At 32.3% G+C, this 20,304-nt stretch overlaps 1 pseudogene; it reads left to right on the top strand.

The window, feature by feature from the left end:
* LOC149540652 ((R)-mandelonitrile lyase-like) overlaps positions 1-12,526 on the top strand; it is a 223,609-nt pseudogene extending 211,083 nt beyond the window's left edge.
* Positions 12,527-20,304: the final 7,778 nt, after the last annotated feature.

Genomic DNA, 20,304 nt, shown 5'->3' on the forward strand with positions numbered 1-20,304 from the left:
ATGGCCATCATCATTGTCACTATCATCATCATCATTGTGGTCAATAGAAGCACCATCATCATGATCAATAGCAACATCATTTGCATCATAATCATCATTGACAAACTCTCGATTGTGATCAAATTCTCCCTCTTCCTTAGTATTTTCTTCTTCCATTGCATTATACTTTATCAAGTTTCCTCTTAGTTCATGTCTAATAACCAATGACCAAACTAGTTTATATGGAACCTCTAAGTAAAATACATGCTCACATTGTCTTGGGAGAACATAGGGGCTCATCCCCAACTAGCTCAAACAACCTTGTATTAATTATTGGAAGTTAGTTCTCTTGCTCAATAAAAATTCCATCAAGATAATTTTGATTTAGTCATTGTCTATACCATTTGATTATGTAGATAATTAATTTGAGGAATTAAAGTCACAGTAAAGTATATCAACCAAAATTCCATAGTATCAATTTTGAGATTCTTGAGGATGTAAGTCTTTTCTAGATGAAATATTGGTCACCTGGAAGACTGCAGTTATCATGGAATTAGAATTTATCTTTATTTAATCAAAATATTTGATACAAAATTTATAACCATTGCATAACATAGTCTTGTGGTGTTTCACTTACAATAATAACAAATATGTATAAATTATAACATCTCAAGTTCAAATATATGGTTGATTAACACACTTATAAATACCTAGAGATCCCTTAAACCATATGCTAAATCTATTTCTTTTTTTGTAACATTGGGATCTCCATTACAATGGGCTTGTATAATTAATGAAGACACAATTTCCCATTTTAATCTATGAGTATAATGTTGACATTGTTCAATCCATATTGTCATCCAATCTTTGATTCTTTGCAATAAAAAAATGTATTGCTTCCCACTTTTTACCAACTATACAAACGTCAATAGATGATTGACAATAGATTTATTAAATAAAGATTAAGAATTAATTAACTACAATAAAATCTCATAATTTGTAACCTTTGATTTTTCTAAATCTACTGTTCCCCACCAAATAATTCCCTTCAAATTTTTTGATGGAGTCAAGAGCCCAAATACAATCTATATGGGTCTTTGCTACAAGATTAGGAAGATATTGAGTAACATACACCGTCATCTAGTATACCATATATCCCTCAACCATAGAACCCTTTGGATGTGCTCTTTGTCCAACCAAACCCTTAGAAAATTTCAAGTATCTCTCAACCATCCACATTGACCTATGATTTACAAGTCCACACAATTCAATTTCCCCAAGTTGGTGTAAGAGGTAGCATTCTTGTGCATTGAAAAGAGTTGAAGGTAAACACTTTTTTTATTCACACATTAGTGGAAAATTTCTTTTCTTCTAATATTTTATATCATGCTAATGGATTTATTTAGATGAAAATTACCTACAAGGGATTCAAGACAAAAAAATATATAAATATGACACTTTAAAATATATTACTTGTTTGATATATTCAACATATATCATTGCTTACCTCATGTATTTTCCAAGATAATATGTCACTTGTTTGATGTTATTGTTAAACTTTTCTAGAAGTGATAGGGGTAACACATACTGCAATAATTGTCAACTAATCATTTCATTCTTTTCTAATGTAGTACAAAAAAATTGAATGTAGTTGCAAAAAGATATTGCAAATACAAAATACCATGGCTTACCTTGACGAAGGTATCCCAATCATGCATTTTCATCCTTGGCCCAAATTCAATTTTCTTTAATACGAGATCTCTTATATTCATAGAAAATCCTACAGGAAATCAATTGTTTTGTATGACTTTTTTATGGTATAAATTTGCTACTTTGTTAATAATGAAGGAAGGGCACTTGCATTAATCTAGTCTCCATTGCTATTTGATTTAAAGATATTTTTCATTGCATGATTGGAATCATGAATGTCACTACAAATTTTGGCAAATTTTTCTTTGTCATGCCTTCCATCCAATATTTTCCATAGTGTATCTATTACATTCTTTCCAATATGCATAGTATCAAACAAATGCATAATTTGTAGCTGCTCATAGTAGGGAAGACTACTAAATTCTTTGGGATAATAATTTATCTCTTTGGAAGGTGGTTAGTAATGCCTTGATGACCTTCATGATCATCAATTATATAATTATCCAACAAAACAAAATCAAAACATATAATTTCCAAACATAAAACATTAGGTGGAGTGATGCTACCAAGAAGTCTATTATATTCCAACTAGCATAGGTGAGGTGTCATTTTTGTGGCTTTGATGTAGTCTCTTCCTTCACATTGAAAATATATTTTTTGGCACTTTGATACTTATGATTTCTATGGAGGAAGTGCCTATTCTCATCAAAAACCCACTTTCTTAAACTTTTGGAATGACGAGACTTCATCTCTAGACCACACATTAGACATGCAAATTTTCCCTTTGTTTGAAGACCTACAAGATAATGATACAATTGGATTAAATATGTCCATTTTTGGGATTACTATTATCATGTACAACTATATTTCAACATAACATACCATATAAATGTGTCAACCCTAGGGTATCATGAATTGTGTAGATAAGCATTGTATGGAATTGAAATTTTTTTGTCCGAACAGTCTACATATATCATACATAGTAAAACTATTCCATAATGCCAACAACTTGTCAATAAGAGATGCAATATATAAATTCATATTTTTCACTTGGTACTTACCTAATTGAATGATCATCATTAGATAATTATTGTGGTCATTTCACTCTAAGCCTTATAATTACATGTAGATAACAATACAATAATAAAATATATAGAAAAATCATTGCCAACATAGTGTTCCCCCTCTTTATTGATGTCCATGGAGGAAGTTTATTATTGATAATAAAAATAGGCCACACCAAGTGAGTAGATCTTATCTCTCCAAATGGATTGACATTGTCAGTTTTTCAAAGAAAGGTTGGGATTTTGAGGTTCTTCTTTAAAGTGTGGTAGCTTTTCCTCTATGTCCACAAATATTGAACCATATTTAGGAATTCAAATAATTTCATCTTGACTTCTATTGTTTGTATAGTAATACATAAATTGTGTCAAGCTACTACACTTGAATAGTTATTTAAAAAAGATGAATAATGGGTATGTATTGCATAAATATTTAATAAGAGAAATAACAACTAAGCAACTAATGCATATTCCTACATGATCATGCAAACCTCAAAATATGCAAGAGAGCATGTACCAAAGCATGACATGAAATAACAAAGATCTTAAACTACTGAAAATAAGACCAATGCAAACTTCACAAAATCATCAAGTGTAGATGATTTCACATTATGGGATGTGGTTGCTCACAAATCCTGTAGCATAGCAATGGGATAGATAGTATATATGGAAATGAAGAGAGAGACATCCTTTTATAGGAAAAGAGATGCAATAGATGACTAATATTGAATGCAAGTTGAAGGGCTAGGATCTCTTAGGATTGATGAGGTGGAGACCGAGTAGACTTCACATGGATTAGGGTTTTGACCAATTCAAAGTGGGCAATATGCTCACACATGTGTGAGAAACCTTCTAATGGTGACATGTTTGAGAGGTGTGAGAAGCATGCCTTCTTACACATGTGTGAGACAACTTGATTCTCATGCAAGAGGACAAGTGTGCAAGAGATGTGAGAAGCATGGTTTCTCACACATGTGTGAGACACCTTGACTCTCATGCAAAAGGAAAAGTGTGCAAGAGGCATGGAAGACATGAGGGGTGTGGGAAGTGTGAACATCCCTCACAAATGTGTGAGCACACACTTAGGATTAAGAGGTGATTAGCAAGGTGATTAGGAAAATTAAGCATGATTAAGGAAGTGGATTGGTTCAACAAGATGGGTTAGGTTAGAGTAGTGAGGTTAGGTGAGGGTTAAAGATAGGAGCCATGTGCTCAAATAGGATTAAATATAATATTTAATTCCAAGTGGGATTAGGAAAGGGGTTAATTAAGTAAACAAAGTACTTAATTAAAGTGAATGGGTTAGAATGCAAGGGGAATAGGTTAGGATTTAAATAAACCTTAGTTTATTTAAATCACAGAAAGGAAAATACAATTAAATAAATGTGAATTTATTTAATTAAAGGTAGGGTAAATAAATAAATAAAAAGTATTTTTTTAATTGGTCAGGTTAAGGGTATTTGGACAATTTTAGTTGTCTATAGGGGATGTAATGAAGAACCTTGTGAGACACCTTTTTTTTTCACCTAATCATCTTTATATCTTCTTTTATGGCATTCAAGAAATTTTATTGGATTTTTGTGTTCTTAATGATAAATAACATGATCTTTAGGAGAAGAATCTATTTCTTTATACTCCATTCAAAAATGTTTCATAGTGGCACATAATTCTTGGTATGAGTGAGGGATAACATTTGATAGTGGTAACAAATAGTCACCTATCAATCTAAAGAAAAAAATATAAGTCATTAGTATAAACAATCTTAATGGTACATATTTCACATTTAAAGACTATAACGATGCATATGAAAAACCTTAACATATGTGATATTTTTATGTTTGATAAACCATTCATCTCCTTCAAATTCACCAATAGTAATACAAAAAAGAAAAGAGTTGATTGAGATCCTTTGTAAAGGTTGTTTTCCTTCTCAAGTAGAGGTATATCATAGACAACCTCAATGTCATCCTCATCATCATCATTGCCATCAACACCAATACAAAATATGTCATGAATCAATGCATTTGTACTATCATCTTCAAATGTGTTTTCTAGCACATGATCATTATCTTCCATGGGATCACAATCTTCTCCTTCAATACTTACACCTCCATGTTCCTTCATATTCACACCTCCATGTTGTTCCAAGATGTGGTGGTCCATATTATATATTGCCCTGGGGAGATCAAGCTATATAAAAATGATGAGAATCAAACCCCATTTTGTGGTTCATATGTATATTAATTGTGAGAAATGACTTACCAATGAATGATAATAAAACCCACCTTCAATGTGACCAATCTCCCTAATATGTCTCTTATTTATTTTGATTCTCCTTGTCTTTAAGCCAGTACAACTCTTGCAAGGATAATAATATTTGTAATCACCTTCTCTTTGAAAGTTAGACAACAATCTAGCAATTGTCTCCCTATTTTGATCAAATTTATTCGTATTATCTGGCATGATCCTTCTTCAATAGAATAACTTATTCCTTTTCTAACCTTATCGAAATAGTTGTACTTAATGTTTATATCTACACATATGGTTTTGAAAGAAAAATTTGGTGTAATTAATTTGTAAATCTAAAAAATATTGGACATGTTGTACTTAATGTTTATATCTACACATATTGTTTTGAAGTAAAAATTTGGTGTAACTAATGTGTATATTTGCAAAAGTATTGGACATGTTGTACTTAATGTTTATATCTATGCATATGGTTTTGAAAGAAAAAATTGGTGTAAATATTGTGTATATCTACAAAAAATATTAGACATGTTGTACTTAATGTTTATGTCTGCATATATGGTTTTAAAAGAAAAAAAACTAGTGTAATTGATGTGTGCATCTGCAAAAATATTGGACATGATGTACTTAATGTTTATATCTACATAAATGGTTTTGAAAAAATGATTGGTGTAATTAATGTATATATCTATAAAATTATTGGAAATTTTGTACTTAATGCTAATATCTGCACATATGGTTTTGAAATTTATTTTTGGTCACCTCACTCTAATTCACCATTATTCCTTTTCAACATCCCACCTGTGCATTTTGTCCCTATTCATCACATTTCTCGCCCATTGATCGACCCATCTCACACCGATAAATATGCTCCATTTATATTCCATCTAGCGCATTAACACAATTCACATATCGTATTGATTACTTATTTGTGCTATCTTTCTCCCATTGATAAGTTTTGATAGTGGAAGAGAACTAATTATCTTATTTGTTGATGAGAACCAATAGACATTATTGTCTAGCTCAGGGATGCAACAAGAAGATGTGGTTGCAGTGAAGTAAATATCATAATTTGTGTTTCATTTATTCCTCTTCATTTTTATTTTGTTCAAGGGAAGTCTGTCAATGCTAATAGAATTTCAATAATGCATTTTCTAAGAGTTTACAATTGTTCAACAAAAAAAATGTTTTACAAGAAAATGCACCTAAAGAACTATTACCTTGGAAGCAAGAACATGGTGTTGATTTCCCTCATTAGGTCCAATGTAGATGCCATGACAATGATCTCATATTTTATTTCCTACCATATTAAAATATTGGGGATTCTATACAAATTTTGTAAGCTTTGTGTCTTCAATTTCTTTATTAAAACTTTCATAAAAAAGGCCAATTAAATCCACTTGTGCACACATGCCACAAGAATATTATCTCTCCTCTCATTTAAATCATAAGACCCAAGACCTACAATACAATATGTAATATATATACAAATCTTCATGGGTGTGGAAACAAAAAATCATTCAAGGTTTTTGTTTTATATGGGCATTGTATTAGTAGATCTGGATAAATCAATTCCTTCAATTGGGATTTTTTTTAATTCTTCAATTGGTTTTCATGGGTTTGAATCCAAAATGTGTATTACAGGTAAGACATATGATTCATACTTGGATTGTAGCCTAAGGAAGTGGAGATTACAAATGCATTTGTTTATGTATATTTGGGGTTGTCATATTTTGCCGATATTTAACATAGTTTGTCCAATGCTAGAAAGAAGGATAATGTGTGCCACCAAACCAAGTCAATGTCTATAGAAATCATTCAATTTTGTTTGCAATTAAAATTTAAAGTTGGAATGTGAGCATCAAAGATTTCCCATATGTTCAAAACTCAAACCAAATGGATGTTGGTAGTTTTCTACTAACAAACATGAGTGGTTCAATTCTATTCACAAACATCTTGTTGGTTAAAAATGAATATAGGTGTTTCTATCCAATTGATTTTCTTACAACCTTTTTAATTGATTTTGTTTTCTAAAAACCAATTTTGCTCCATTTTTTGAATTTCCTTAATTATGATTAAAGAATAACCCCTCATGCATGTAAATGTACAATCATATGCCACTAAATGATATCTTGTGATTGTAAATAGTTGCATTACATATTTTGGATCTACCATCAAAGGAAATCAATTTTAATGGGAATTCACATGTATTCGAATGTATATATTTCCATATATATGCAGAATTGGTCAATTCTATTCTTGATAGAATATATAAATTTATATGTACAATTACTCAATCTTGTACTACACTAGATAAGACATTCTCTATTATGCATAATGCTCATCTTTACCATTTCTTATTATAGTTTTTCAAGGTTGAGAACCACTTCAACATCATTTTCATTGTTTAAAGGTGATGCCATTGTGGCGGTGGCTTCTTCAAGGGAATGAGCCTCATGATTATGGCATATACATAGAAACAAAACTTGCTTCTTCAACTCCTTACACTCAACTCTTTACTAAAGTTATTCTTCTAGCACTAAGAATAGCTCCTACAAATTCTTGGGTGCCAAGGGACCTTGAACCTATGCTAGATTTTTTGGAGACATGAGAGAAGTTACTATAGGCTTCAATACTTCATAAGATTCTAGATCATATAGTTACATCCTTGGCTTCCATTATTGAGCCAATGTATGGAGCCTTTATATCCAACTATTTGTTATAAGTCTAAGAATGTGCTTCATGCCTAAAATGCAAGTTATCCATCTGCATATGCAATTTTATCACCTTGGAAAATTGCATTTGATCCTACTAGTTTGGAATAGTTGATTGCTCATTTTGTTGTACCTAATCTAATGATTGTTCTATAGGAATTTGTAATCAACCCAACTAATTAGCTACTAGAAAAATTTAACAAGGTATGACTTGTTTCTGTCTAAAAATGTCTTCTATGATATGTTTTTGTAAAATTTCTTTCAAACTCTATCCATTTTTCTTGGTCTGCATTATTTTTTGTGCAAGATCTTGAGGTAAGACACTTAGCATAGGTTGAGTGAGTTTTATTATTTTATTTTTGGATTCTAGAATATGTATGTATCTGGATCAATTTTTTTGTTGTGCTAATATGTAAGAAGCACCTTAGAATGATCTATCTCAATATATAAAGAGAAGTGCTCAAACAACTAAGTGGAAAAAAGACCTATCATACTTGTTTTAATATATCAATTGTAGTACCATAATGATAACACTTCTTCTATATAGTATGGATGTATCATATGGTTATGATTTTTTCAATATATCCAATTTCACTTGTTGTATATATTTTGGATGTATCATATGGTTATACTTTTGTTTATATTATAATACTTCCAATTTATCTGTAAAATTGACTCTCCATTTCTGTACGATGTTTTTCAATTATTTGAATGTTATAATAATTATATTTAAATTCCTATCTTTTGTTCTCAAACATGAAGAATTGTCATTTCACTACATGCATTAATATTTGAAAAGAAAAAGAAAAGCTTAGCTAAGTTGAACTGATAAGAAAAAATAGAGCATAGGGTAGTAATGGTGTTATGTGGAGGGACCAAAATGACAGTGGGGGCCTCATTGAAAGTCTCCATATACAATGTTCATCCATAAAATTGTTCATCATTTTCAAGAGAAGTTGTCTACTAATTTTAGGTTTTTTTTTTTTTGAGATTGTTTGTACTATGAATATGGATGTATATTTTTTTACCAAATAAATGGTGTTATACTTCAATCTATGATGCATATAGAACATATAATTACTTTACATAAATTAGAAAGGAATCAAACAAAATTCATGCTTATATAAAAATTGTAGTGTAACATACGAGAAGCTTGTTAGCAAATGCAAACTCCAATATTTTATTAGTAACATTCTTCCCTAACTCTAAAGGAATTTCAACTCTTTAGGTAGCAAGTTTTGGAATCTTGGATTCTCTAGTTGATGATAATTTTTAATTGAGAGAATGAAATTAATGAATCTATTACAAACCTTGATAATCATTATACAATAGTTTTTATTTGGGTGAAATGTAAATGAAGTGAACTGTGAAGACCTGAAATACATGGATGTTGACAATGGATGTTATATTTTAAATAACAATGACTATAGAGAACAAGTAAGAATTCACCAATAAAAATAACCCTGTTATGGAATCCTACCATATTGCTCATAATGAAAGGTTGGTAACCCAAATATTTTGGCAAATGGTACAATATTTTTTGTAGTAAAACTAGGGAAGTTGTTGGTGTGCACAATTTTTTCCACATTGGATCCCTTCCATTTCTTTCCTATTCCTTCGTTGTTCAAAATATGTTCATGTATGTGATTGGTAGAGATCATGTAGAACTATTAGAATTGAATTTGGAGGAGCTTAAAAACCCATGGTTTCTAATATGGAGATCTTTGGATGTTCACTTATCAAGAAAATACATGGTTGTGGTAGGATAAATGGATAGTCTTATACTTGGTCAACCCTCATAGAGTTTAGTTTCACATGTTTAGACATAAAGATCCCAGAAAAGAGTCCTTATTTTTCTAGGTGGAATATCTCGAATAGATTTTACCTAAAGAATGGAAGATTTTAAGATTTCCATAAATGGAGCTTGTTAAGTATGCTTTAAAAACTTTCAAGAAAACACATTTCTTAGGTATGCAGTATTATAAATTGGGTACAAGTAAAAAGTTGTGTTACCTTTTAGGCTGACTTATCAGAATGACTTAATTAGAGTATTTCTATATCAAAATCAATTTTTGTCAAATGTATGATCTAGATAAATTTATTCTAGCTAAGTTATATATGGTCTCACACTTTTTTGATTGGAAATATCTATTAAATTATACTAGTTTGTATCCAATTACTAAAGAAGAAAAATTATTTCAGAAAAGTGGTGTTTTAATAACTCTTACTATTTTTTATGATATTTATTTAATAGCATATAAACACCATTTTATAGAGCTCAAAGTCAAGAATACTCTCATATTTTATAGCGTTTTAATTAGATACAATATATTATTATTAGAAAATTCTATAAGCACATATTTTAACACTAAAAAAGATATCGATTTTGAGAAAGAAAAAAATATTCAATCATATTAAAAAATATAAAAATTATATGGCATTCTAGAGGAGAGAGTCCTGTTCTAGAATTTATAATTTTTCTCCTAGTTAGATTAGATTTGTTTTGAAAAATGTGGTGGGAGATGAAAACTATCAATTTTAGGTGAGTTGAAATTTGAGTCATGATAAAAGAGAAAATATATGTCTAAAGTATATTTTATTTTTTATTGTTCTAGCTATGTATGTTACCTATAACATAGTTTGAGATCAAAGGGAAATAAGTTTATTTCCACATAGTTTTGTGGTGGGAACTAGACCCCTAATTTTTAGCATTTTTCAGTAGCTGAAACAAAATCTTTAAAAATTAGGAAAATATATCAATTCTTATTCCAAATAATTATTAAAAATTATAATCCTAAACTTCAAATTTTAAATAATGATACCAATTTTATGTCATTAAATGTGAACAATTATACTTTTGTTAGCCCTTTGCTTTACAAAAGGGTGACACGGGTTTGTGCTTTTACTAATTTTATATTTTAAAATTGAGTTCTAATTGATTTTGAGAGATTCATAAGGAATTGATAATGAAAATTTAAACGAAGACTATAGTGATAGTCATTGATAATCTTTTCTGTAGAGAGAATGCAGAGAAACAACACTAAGATTAGAAGGGTATGACACAAAAACACAATCATAGAGAAAGGGCACAACATCATAACAAAATGCAAAGCAAGGGCACATCTAGGAAAGGAAATTTTAGATCTCCACACTCTTTCACAACTTCTCTATACCCTCATTCAGAGCTCTCCACACTCTTTTCCATGTAGCTATCCACAATCGATAAAATGAAAATGATTAATGTTCTTTCCTTTTTTTAAATAATCACAATGACTTCACAATAATGACACCAACATTGATATTGTGATGATGTCAGGGATAATTTTAAAATAAAACATGAAAATCACCCACAAATTACATGGTCATTGTAAATTATTGTCACAATTTGACCCCAAATGTTGTAGTGGTGGATCACTTGGAGGGCACCAAGATTGGTGCTTCCACCTTTGATAGCAATGGAAAAAGACACACAGTTGTGGATCTTTTAAAGTATGAAAACCCATATAATATTGTTATTCTTCTCAATGCTACTACCTCTAGAGTTCTCTTCAAATCTTCACTAGGTTAGATGATTACTTACTAAGTTATAAACTTTTTGTTTGCCACTTTTTCTCATGAGTACAAATTTTTAGATTCAATTATGTTGAAATTTCTTATATCAATATTTCAAATCACTCTTTGTGATTTATCATTAGAAAAGCTATTTTTACACTCAATTTGATAATTTTGCTTTGTTACAAGGAGGTTGAAGGCTCATGGTGTAAAATTCATCTTTTCTGTTAATGAATCATCTAATTCTAATGAGGTGATTTTATCTGCTAGAAGTATAGGAAGTCCTACACTATTGGTCTTAACTAGAATAGGTCCCTTCCAAGACCTTGAGAAATTGAATATATATTCTACAACATGTACCTTTAGTAGGATGAGGAATCAAGATAATTCTTGGGCATGTTTAGTAAGAATGGAATATCCTACACTAATTGATCCTTCCAACATAAAATTAATGGGCATTCTTAATGATTCTCACATTTACATAGATGAAACTAGCTTTGCAGAAAAAATTTCCTCAAATGATTCTACTCTTGTTAACCAATATGTTGGTGTAATATTTGAGAAGGTTTATCAAGAGGGAATCTAAGTCTGATTAGTAAGGATTCTAGAGTCAATCCTTCTATTCGTTATAATTATTATTAAAAGCACCAAGATCTACAAAATTGTGTACAATAACTCTAGGTGATATATGATACTTGCGAAACAAATTCTATTGATAATTTTTCCTTTAAAATGTCTAATGGCATAAGTTGGCTACATTTCATTGGGCCACATCTTCCCAATAATAAATCAGATGATACAACTATGGGAAAGTAATATTGTAAAGATAATCTTACTACCATGTGGCACTTCCATGGAGGGTGTGTTTTCGATTATGTGATTCATCGGTCTTATAAAGTCAAAGGTGTTGTTGGTCTAAGGGTTCTTAATGGTTCCACCTTTAAGGATTGTCCTAGGACTAACCCACAAGAAACTACAATGACTCTTAGAACATATTCATAGCATAAATGTTATATATATTTTTTCTTAATTTTGATTTAATATTTTATTTTCAAATTTTATTATTTATATTACTAATTTTATTTCTAAATTTGTAGGTATGTAGGAATAAAGATTTTACAAGAATCTGGATTAGTACTTCATTTCTTTTTGAAAAATATTTTCGATTGGAGTTTCTCAATATTATATACAGAATGTATTTTTATATCTAATACAATGTTAATAAAGGGAAATCTTATGACCCTTTACAAGAAGAGTTCTTTTATTTGAACATATTCTTTTGTTTATATAGTTTCAAATATGTATTCATCTAAAGTTGAATAGTGTTTATTTAATAAAATATTATTCCTTATTTAATATAGATTTGTAATATAATATTAATATTAATGTGATACAAACTCTAAGATCTTTATAATAGAGTTCTAAAAGTGTTTATCTAAAGTATAGAATATTAATTAAAATAAATTTATTTTTAATAAGTGAAAAGATCAAATAAATATGGTTTGACATTAAGTGTTTTGTTTAGTGATAGTGTTGTTGTTGTTTATGTTCCCACTAAATTTCATACATGATCTCAAATTTTTGTGATCATTAAGTAAACTAATGAAAGTATCCAATTATCATACATATGATCAGATTTAATGTCATTTGTTGGTTGATTTGTTGTAAGATTAAAATAAAAACATAAGTTCTATTGGTACATGTTTTATAACCTATCAAGAAGTAGTATCCTCTCTTGAACAAAGTCTCATGTTTGCTAAGGTTGCTAGAAGATTGTATGATGACTCCAAGGTTTCTTCTATGCTAGGTCATGATTGTGGATTAGTCTAGTGGTTAATGTGATTTGTTGATGATTAAAAGGGGCCTTACTATATTTTCTCACATTCATTTCAAGTCATGCTAGATGTGAGAGCTATCAATGTTAGGATTAACCACAGACATATATAATAATTACATGCAAATATAAACAATATCAGAAAATAATAGATTACACATAAGAGAATACAAGATACAAATATTTAACATAGTTCACTAAAATCCTAGGCTACAGCTAATAAGAACAAGTCCAATATTATTATTCTCTAGCGATTACAATCCACAATCTCTTACAACTCAATACCACCACAAGAAGCTACAAAATTATCATACATTATGAAATCCCTAACCCTAAGATATTTTATAGAAGCTTTTTCTACTCACAAAATTAGGGGTAGAATAAGTTGTCCAATGCAAAAAAAAAGCAGCCAAGGCATTTTACAGTAATAAGTTGTCTGATCTACGCATTACCCCTCTAGGTTCTTATGATGTTCTTGGCATGGATTGGCTTTATGCCCACAGGGCCAAGATGGATTGTCGATAGAAGAGGGTGGAATGTGTGGATGATGATGGTATCTCTAGAGTAATCCTTGGGGTTAAGAGACCCATATCCCTTTGTATGATTTCCTCTATGCAGCTTAGGTGGAGCATGCGAAAGGGATGTCAGTTGTTCGCTATCACCATCAGTGATAGGGAGGAAGATTCAGAGGGGGAAGCCATCCCTTGATGATTTTCCTATATTGCAAGAGTTTGCAGATGTTTTTCCTTCAGAGCTCCCTGGTAGGCTTCCACCTAGAGAAGTGGATTTTCATGTTGATCTTGTGCCAAGAGCAGAGAAAATGTTGAGAGCACCTTACAGGATGACTACTCATGAGCTTAGTAAACTTAAGATTCAGTTGGAGGAACTCTTAGAGAAGGGGCATATTTGACCTAGTATGTCACCTTGGGGCAAACCAGTGATCTTCGTAAAGAAGAAGGATAGATCATTTAGGTTGTGTATTGATTATCAACAATTGAACAAAATTACCATCAAGAAATGATACCCTCTTCCTAGGATTGATGACCTCTATGATCAATTGCAGGGTGCTCGAGTATTTTCAAAAATTGATTTCAAGTCAGGTTATCATCAGTTGAGGATTGTGGATAGTGATATCCCTAAGACTGCATTTTTTACTAGGTATGGTCACTACAAATACACCGTGGTGCCATTTGGTCTAACGAATGCTCCAACTGTATTCATGAGCCTCATGAATGGAGTATTTTGTACTTTTTGGATAAGTTCGTGGTTGTCTTCTTGGATGAAATCCTGATATATTCTCGTGATGAGAAGGAGCATGAAGAGCACTTGAGATAGGTATTGCAGAAGTTGAGGGAGAATCAGTTGTTTTGTAGCTTGTCGAAGTGTGCATTCTTTAGACTGAAGATACATTATTTTGGTCATGTCATATCAGCTGATGGTGTCTTGGTAGACCCATCAAAGATTAGGGCCATCATGGATTGGCCAACACCCACCAGTGTCACTGAGGTGAGGAGCTTTATCGGACTAGCAAGCTATTATCAACGCTTCATTGCAAGATTCTCTAGATTGGCACACCCCATCACATCTCTTTAGAGGAAGGGAAAGAAGTATGAGTGGATGGAGAAGTGTGATAAATATTTTCAAGAGCTCAAGAGAGCCCTCACAACTGCACTGATTCTTGTGGTACTAGATCCATCTGCAAACTTTGTGGTGTGCACCGATGCATCTTTAGATGGTATAGGGGTAGTTCTTATGCAGGATGGCTAACCTATTTCCTTCAAGTCTAGGAAGTTGAAGAATCATGAACTCAATTAGCCTACTCACGACCTAGAGCTTACAGTAGTGGTTCATGCCTTGGTAAGGTGGCAACACTTTCTACTAGGTCATAGATTTGAGCTTCATTCTGATCACCAGAGCTTGCAGTACATATTCACACAACTGAACCTTAATGCTAGGTAGAGAAGGTGGATGGAGTTCCTTTGTGAGTACAATTTTGATGTTCATTACATCAAGGGGAAGGAGAATGTAGTTGTAGATGCCTTAAGTAGGAGGTGCCATGAGTTATCATCTATGACTACTAGTACCAATTTGAGAGAGTAGATTCTTCAGTATTTGCTAGCAGATGAGCTCTATGTAGAGGTTAGTTAGGTAGTGCATTCTCAAAGACCCTTGGAAGGGAAGTATTCAGAGTATTCCTTGGAGTTTGATGGACTCTTGCATCATAGAGGACATATGTATGTACCTTCCATTGGGGGATTGCATGAGTTCATTATACTTGAGGCTCACAGAACACCTTATGCAGTGCACCTCGGTGTTAAGAAGTTACATGCAGATTTGAGGCAGTTATATAATTAGCTAGGCATGAGCGTGCAGATTGCTAACATAGTTGTAAGATGCCTCGAGTGTCAGAGGGTGAAGGAAGAGCATCCACATCTCGGTGGGCTCCTTCAGCCTCATGATATTTCAGATTGGAAGTGGGATGTTATATCTATGGACTTTTTTGTTCATCTCCCCTTGTCTTCTCATCGCCATGATGCCATTTTGGTGATAGTTGACATGTTGACCAAGGTTTCCCACTTCTCTCCCTCCCGTACTACATACATAGCATGAAACATAGCTCAGGTGTTTCTATGGGATATTGTTAGACTTCATGGTGTTCCCCGTAAGATCATCTCCAATAGGGACTCATTGTTCACTTCATCCTTTTGGAGAGAGTTGCAGGCAACATTGGGAACTAGGCTCAATTTTAGTATAGTGTACCATCCTCAAAATGATGGACAGATTGAGTGAGTGAATCAGGTTTTGGAAGACATGTTGCGTATGTACGTGATGGACCATCAGGTCAAGTGGGAGGAATACCTACACCTTGTCGAGTTTGCTTATAACAATGGGCACCATTCCTCCATAGGTATGCCTCCTTATGAGGCCTTGTATGGAAGACCTTGCAAGATGCCTTTAAGTTGGGATAGGATTGAGGATCGAGTATCTATTGGGCCTCAATTGGTTAAGGAGATGGAGCATCAGGTGACTTTGATTAGACAATTCTCAAGAGAGGCACAGGATCGGCAGAAGAAGTATGTTGTTGCGAAAGAGGATAGATCGAGAGTATCAGGTTTGTGATAGAGTGTTCTTGAGGGTGTGATTGCACAAGAGTCTAATTTGATTTGGAAAGGGCTCTAAGTTGGTGCCCCAATTTGTTGGACCATTCAAGATCCTAGAGAGGATAGGACCAGTTGCCTACCATTTAGCTTTACCACCTAGCCTGTCATGCATCCACGATGTGTTTCACATTTCATTACTTAGAGGATACATTTATGAAGAGTCTCATATTATAGATTGGAATGCTTTGTAGGTGGATTCGGATGGCCAGTTAGCACTGGAGCCTATCCATATTATTGCCCGACAGAACCTAGCACTTCAAGGTTGAGAGCTAGACTAGGTTACGGTCCAGTGGGATTGCTATGATGAGGTTATGGCTTCATAGGAGGATGCGGCACAGATGTGATCTTAGTACCCATATCTTTTTGATGAAGTCAAGGAGGAAGTTCATGCCTAGTGGGGAAGGATGTGAGGCCTTGCCCCGACCCATCCTAGCATCGATGATACATTATTATTTTTATACTCATGACTCGATATGTTAGAACATTATTTGATGCACTGAGCATTATTATGCTATTTTACGATGTGTGATGTTGTACTTTAGTTATTTTATTTCAGCATTTAATGTTTTATGAACATGTATAATGATGAAATGTATGCAAAACCAACTCTTGGATTATGCAATTCTAATGGTCAGAAATATGAGTAGAATTAGATAAACAATTGATTATTAGAAAATGGATGCATTAATTTATATGATTTTTTTGATACGTAATTTACATAATGCATGTGATTTCTTGATCTACTGATGTGTACAATGAGTGTGCAAGAAATTTAGCTGAGGAAACTCAATGGAAAGATAGAACTAAACCACTTGATAATTTTGTGCTATCTTTGTATTGTAATTCTTTTAAGATTTTTATTTGGTCATACTATTTTTCCCTAGCTTTTATTTGTTCCTATTAAGTCCTTAAGTCTTAAAAACATCAAATTTAAGCACCCTAGGGGTAAGGGTATGGGTGGGGAGTACTTTCCACCCCTTTAGCCTCCTTGGTTGACTTTTAGGGTCACTCAAAAACCTTATTTTTGGTTGATTGCGAAAATTGGTTATCTTCTTCATGAGTAGGTGACTCAAACTCCATCTTGAGTTTACTTGAAGTCTACTTGAGTGAAGGGTCATACTTAGAGGCATTTTTGGAGTAGTTTTGATTTTGTCACCCAATCTCTAGTTTTGGAGAAAGTTGGAAGATTGAAGGAAGAAAAGGAAGAGCTCTTCTCAAACCACCATTTTGCCATAACTCTTTGTGAAGGTGGGAGTTCTTTAATCTTTGATTTTGTTTCTCCATGTTGTTCATGCTTGAATCATGCATAAGTTTTTTTTTTGTTCTTTGTTTTGCTTGCTTGTGTGTTGGGATTGATTTGGAGGGATCTTAACTTTTTTTTCTTTTGATGTTATTCGCATGTTTGCTTTGATGATTTGTACTTTGAGGGAATTTCATGGGGATTGTTTTGGCATTACTCACTCTTGGATAGGGAAGAAGTGGACATGTATGGGGGTAGGGCCTTAGTTGGACCTCAATGGTGAGAGTCTCCTTTCATGGTGAGAAGAGGGAAAGAGGGTAGGGAGTATGGGCCCCTACTTGTCATCACATACCTTGTTGATATTCTGAAATCTTGAATATGGAAATGAATGAACATCCTTGTGATAGTAGCCTCATAAGGGCCTTGTAAAAGAATGGAAATTCTTGAAGTTTTAGCCCCAAAAGGGCCATGTTATGGTATAGTGATTGACATCTCCCATTGTGAAAATCCACCTTCCCCCTAGTCAGGTCCTATGTTTGGATCTATTGTGCAAAATCGGGTTTGGGTGTATGCTTGAATTGCTTGATGTTGTGTTGTTCACCTCTTGTCTCCTCCTTGTATTTCCTTGAAGTTTTGAAGGTATTGGAAGAAAGCATTTGTGAAGGATTTAAAAGAGATTTCATTTGAAATGAAATATTATGAACAAAAGAATGTATTTGAATTTTGTTGTATTGGTAGTGACATCGAGTTTTCTTACTGGTTCTTTCTCGATGGAGCCTTGAACTTGGATGAACAATGGAGAAGAAAAAAAAAGAGATTATGAAAACCTCCTTGTATTGCTCTCATGTGATTTCAAGTTTTGCATATGTTTAGGAGAAAATAGAATGATAGATAATGCCTTTGAATTCTGAAATTCCAAGTTTCAATTATGTAATGAAAAGCAATTGGATATGTTAAAGTTTTCAATTTGATGCTATAAGTATTAAGAGGAAATTGAAATCCTACATTGTGAGCACAAAGTTAATTCTCTCATTGTTAAGTTTCATAATTGACACAATCAATTCGATCAAGAATTATACATCACCTTGTATTCTGGATAAAAGGAATATATCCCTTGTTATATAATGATTAAATTAAACATAAATTTTGAGAGAGAAAGGAAAAATATAATCTAGTGTGCTTCCTTGTTTTGGTATAGTTGTTAAACGAATGAATGCTGTCAATATGATTGATCCATTCCTAATATAACTATATATATATATATATATATATATATATGGCAACCCTTAGACAAAATTGACTTCAAAAAAAAAAATGCATCTCCAGGAGTGAAAAAGCTCTCTGGAAAATGTATGGAGAGAAATTTTATTTCCCCAAGACCACAGAGAATATTACCTAAGTTATTCTATTAGAATTTTAATTAAAATTATTGCTAATTCTTTTAACAATATAACTTAAATACATACATACATACATACATACATACATACATACATACATACATACATACATACATACATACATACATACATACATACATACATACATACATACATACATACATACATACATATATATATATATATATATATATATATATCTCCTAATGCAATTGTTGAGGCATTTCTTAGTGCCTTCCCTCAACCATATAACTTTATGCATTAACTCTCCTAGCCACCTAGCCTCCACTAAATGAAGTTTCAAATCTCCTCTGCCAATTTGGGCGCAGGTCTATTACATCAGTATTAACTTCATATGAAAAAGGGGAGGGTACTTACTTTTGGCCTCAAATCTTGTCTCTTAATAAATCAATTTTTTTTTTTTAAAGAGGAAAATTTTATATCTCACCCACTTATAGTTTTCTTCCCACACATCTCTTTTACCCTCATTATGCAAGGGTAGGCATCCCCCACCAACCTCTGCCACTCACTTTTTCCAAACTCACATAGGTCATGCCTTGGTTTTAAGGATGTGTAGAAAGTTATTAAAAAAAACAATAGAAAATTTCAAACTTCACACCCACCCCCCAATGCTTCCATCTTCCCCAACTGCGCGATCCAATGTGTGGGGACATAAGGGAAGGGATAGGTCTGAGTGCACAGGCCCTTGGGTAGCATGCAGACCCTTGGGAAGTGGAATCTCATGTCATGCCTACTTGGCATAGGGGGTGTAGGGTGGTAGATCCTAGGTAGATCTTAGGTGTAGGATGTGTAGTATAGGGTAGTTAGTTATATGATGTGTAGTTAGATTTTATCATTATTAGTTAGTGTTAGATTTAATTTAGTTGTATAGTGTAGATGTTTTAATTTATTTATGTTATGTATTTTTGCTTTAATGATAGTGTAAGATGTAAGGGTAAAAGCACAAACCTGTGTCAGCTTTTATAAAGGTGAAGTGATATCAGAATTTAAAGTCTTTAACTTTAACGAAATAAAAGTAGCATTTGTGCTTAGAATTTGAAGATGATGTAAACTAATGAAATGTGTAAAATTGGATGAAGTTTATGTCTATAATTTTTTTTTTAAAAATTGATTGAAAATTTTATTTATTTTTGAATTTTTAAAGTGTATTTTTTAATTTTTTAAAAATACTAAAAATATAGAGTTTTTTTCCCATCAAACAAATATATGCAAATGTTCATATTTTGGTTTGATTTTGAAATATGTTAGAGCTAACATGCATACCTAGTGCACTGAAAAATAAAAATTGAAATTTGGCTAATATTTTTGAAGTTATAACTAGTCAAACTCAAAGTTATCAGAAATTGACAGTTTTTTTCTCCCATCAAACTTTTTCCATCAAATCTACATATTTTTAAAAAAAATTACATATTCTTGAAGAAGAATCTCTCCTCTAGTGCAGCATA

Source organism: Cupressus sempervirens, chromosome 9 (genome assembly GCF_028749045.1).
Source record: "Cupressus sempervirens isolate cs-2001-9-10 chromosome 9, ASM2874904v1, whole genome shotgun sequence".
In the NCBI taxonomy this organism is placed as follows: domain Eukaryota; kingdom Viridiplantae; phylum Streptophyta; class Pinopsida; order Cupressales; family Cupressaceae; genus Cupressus; species Cupressus sempervirens.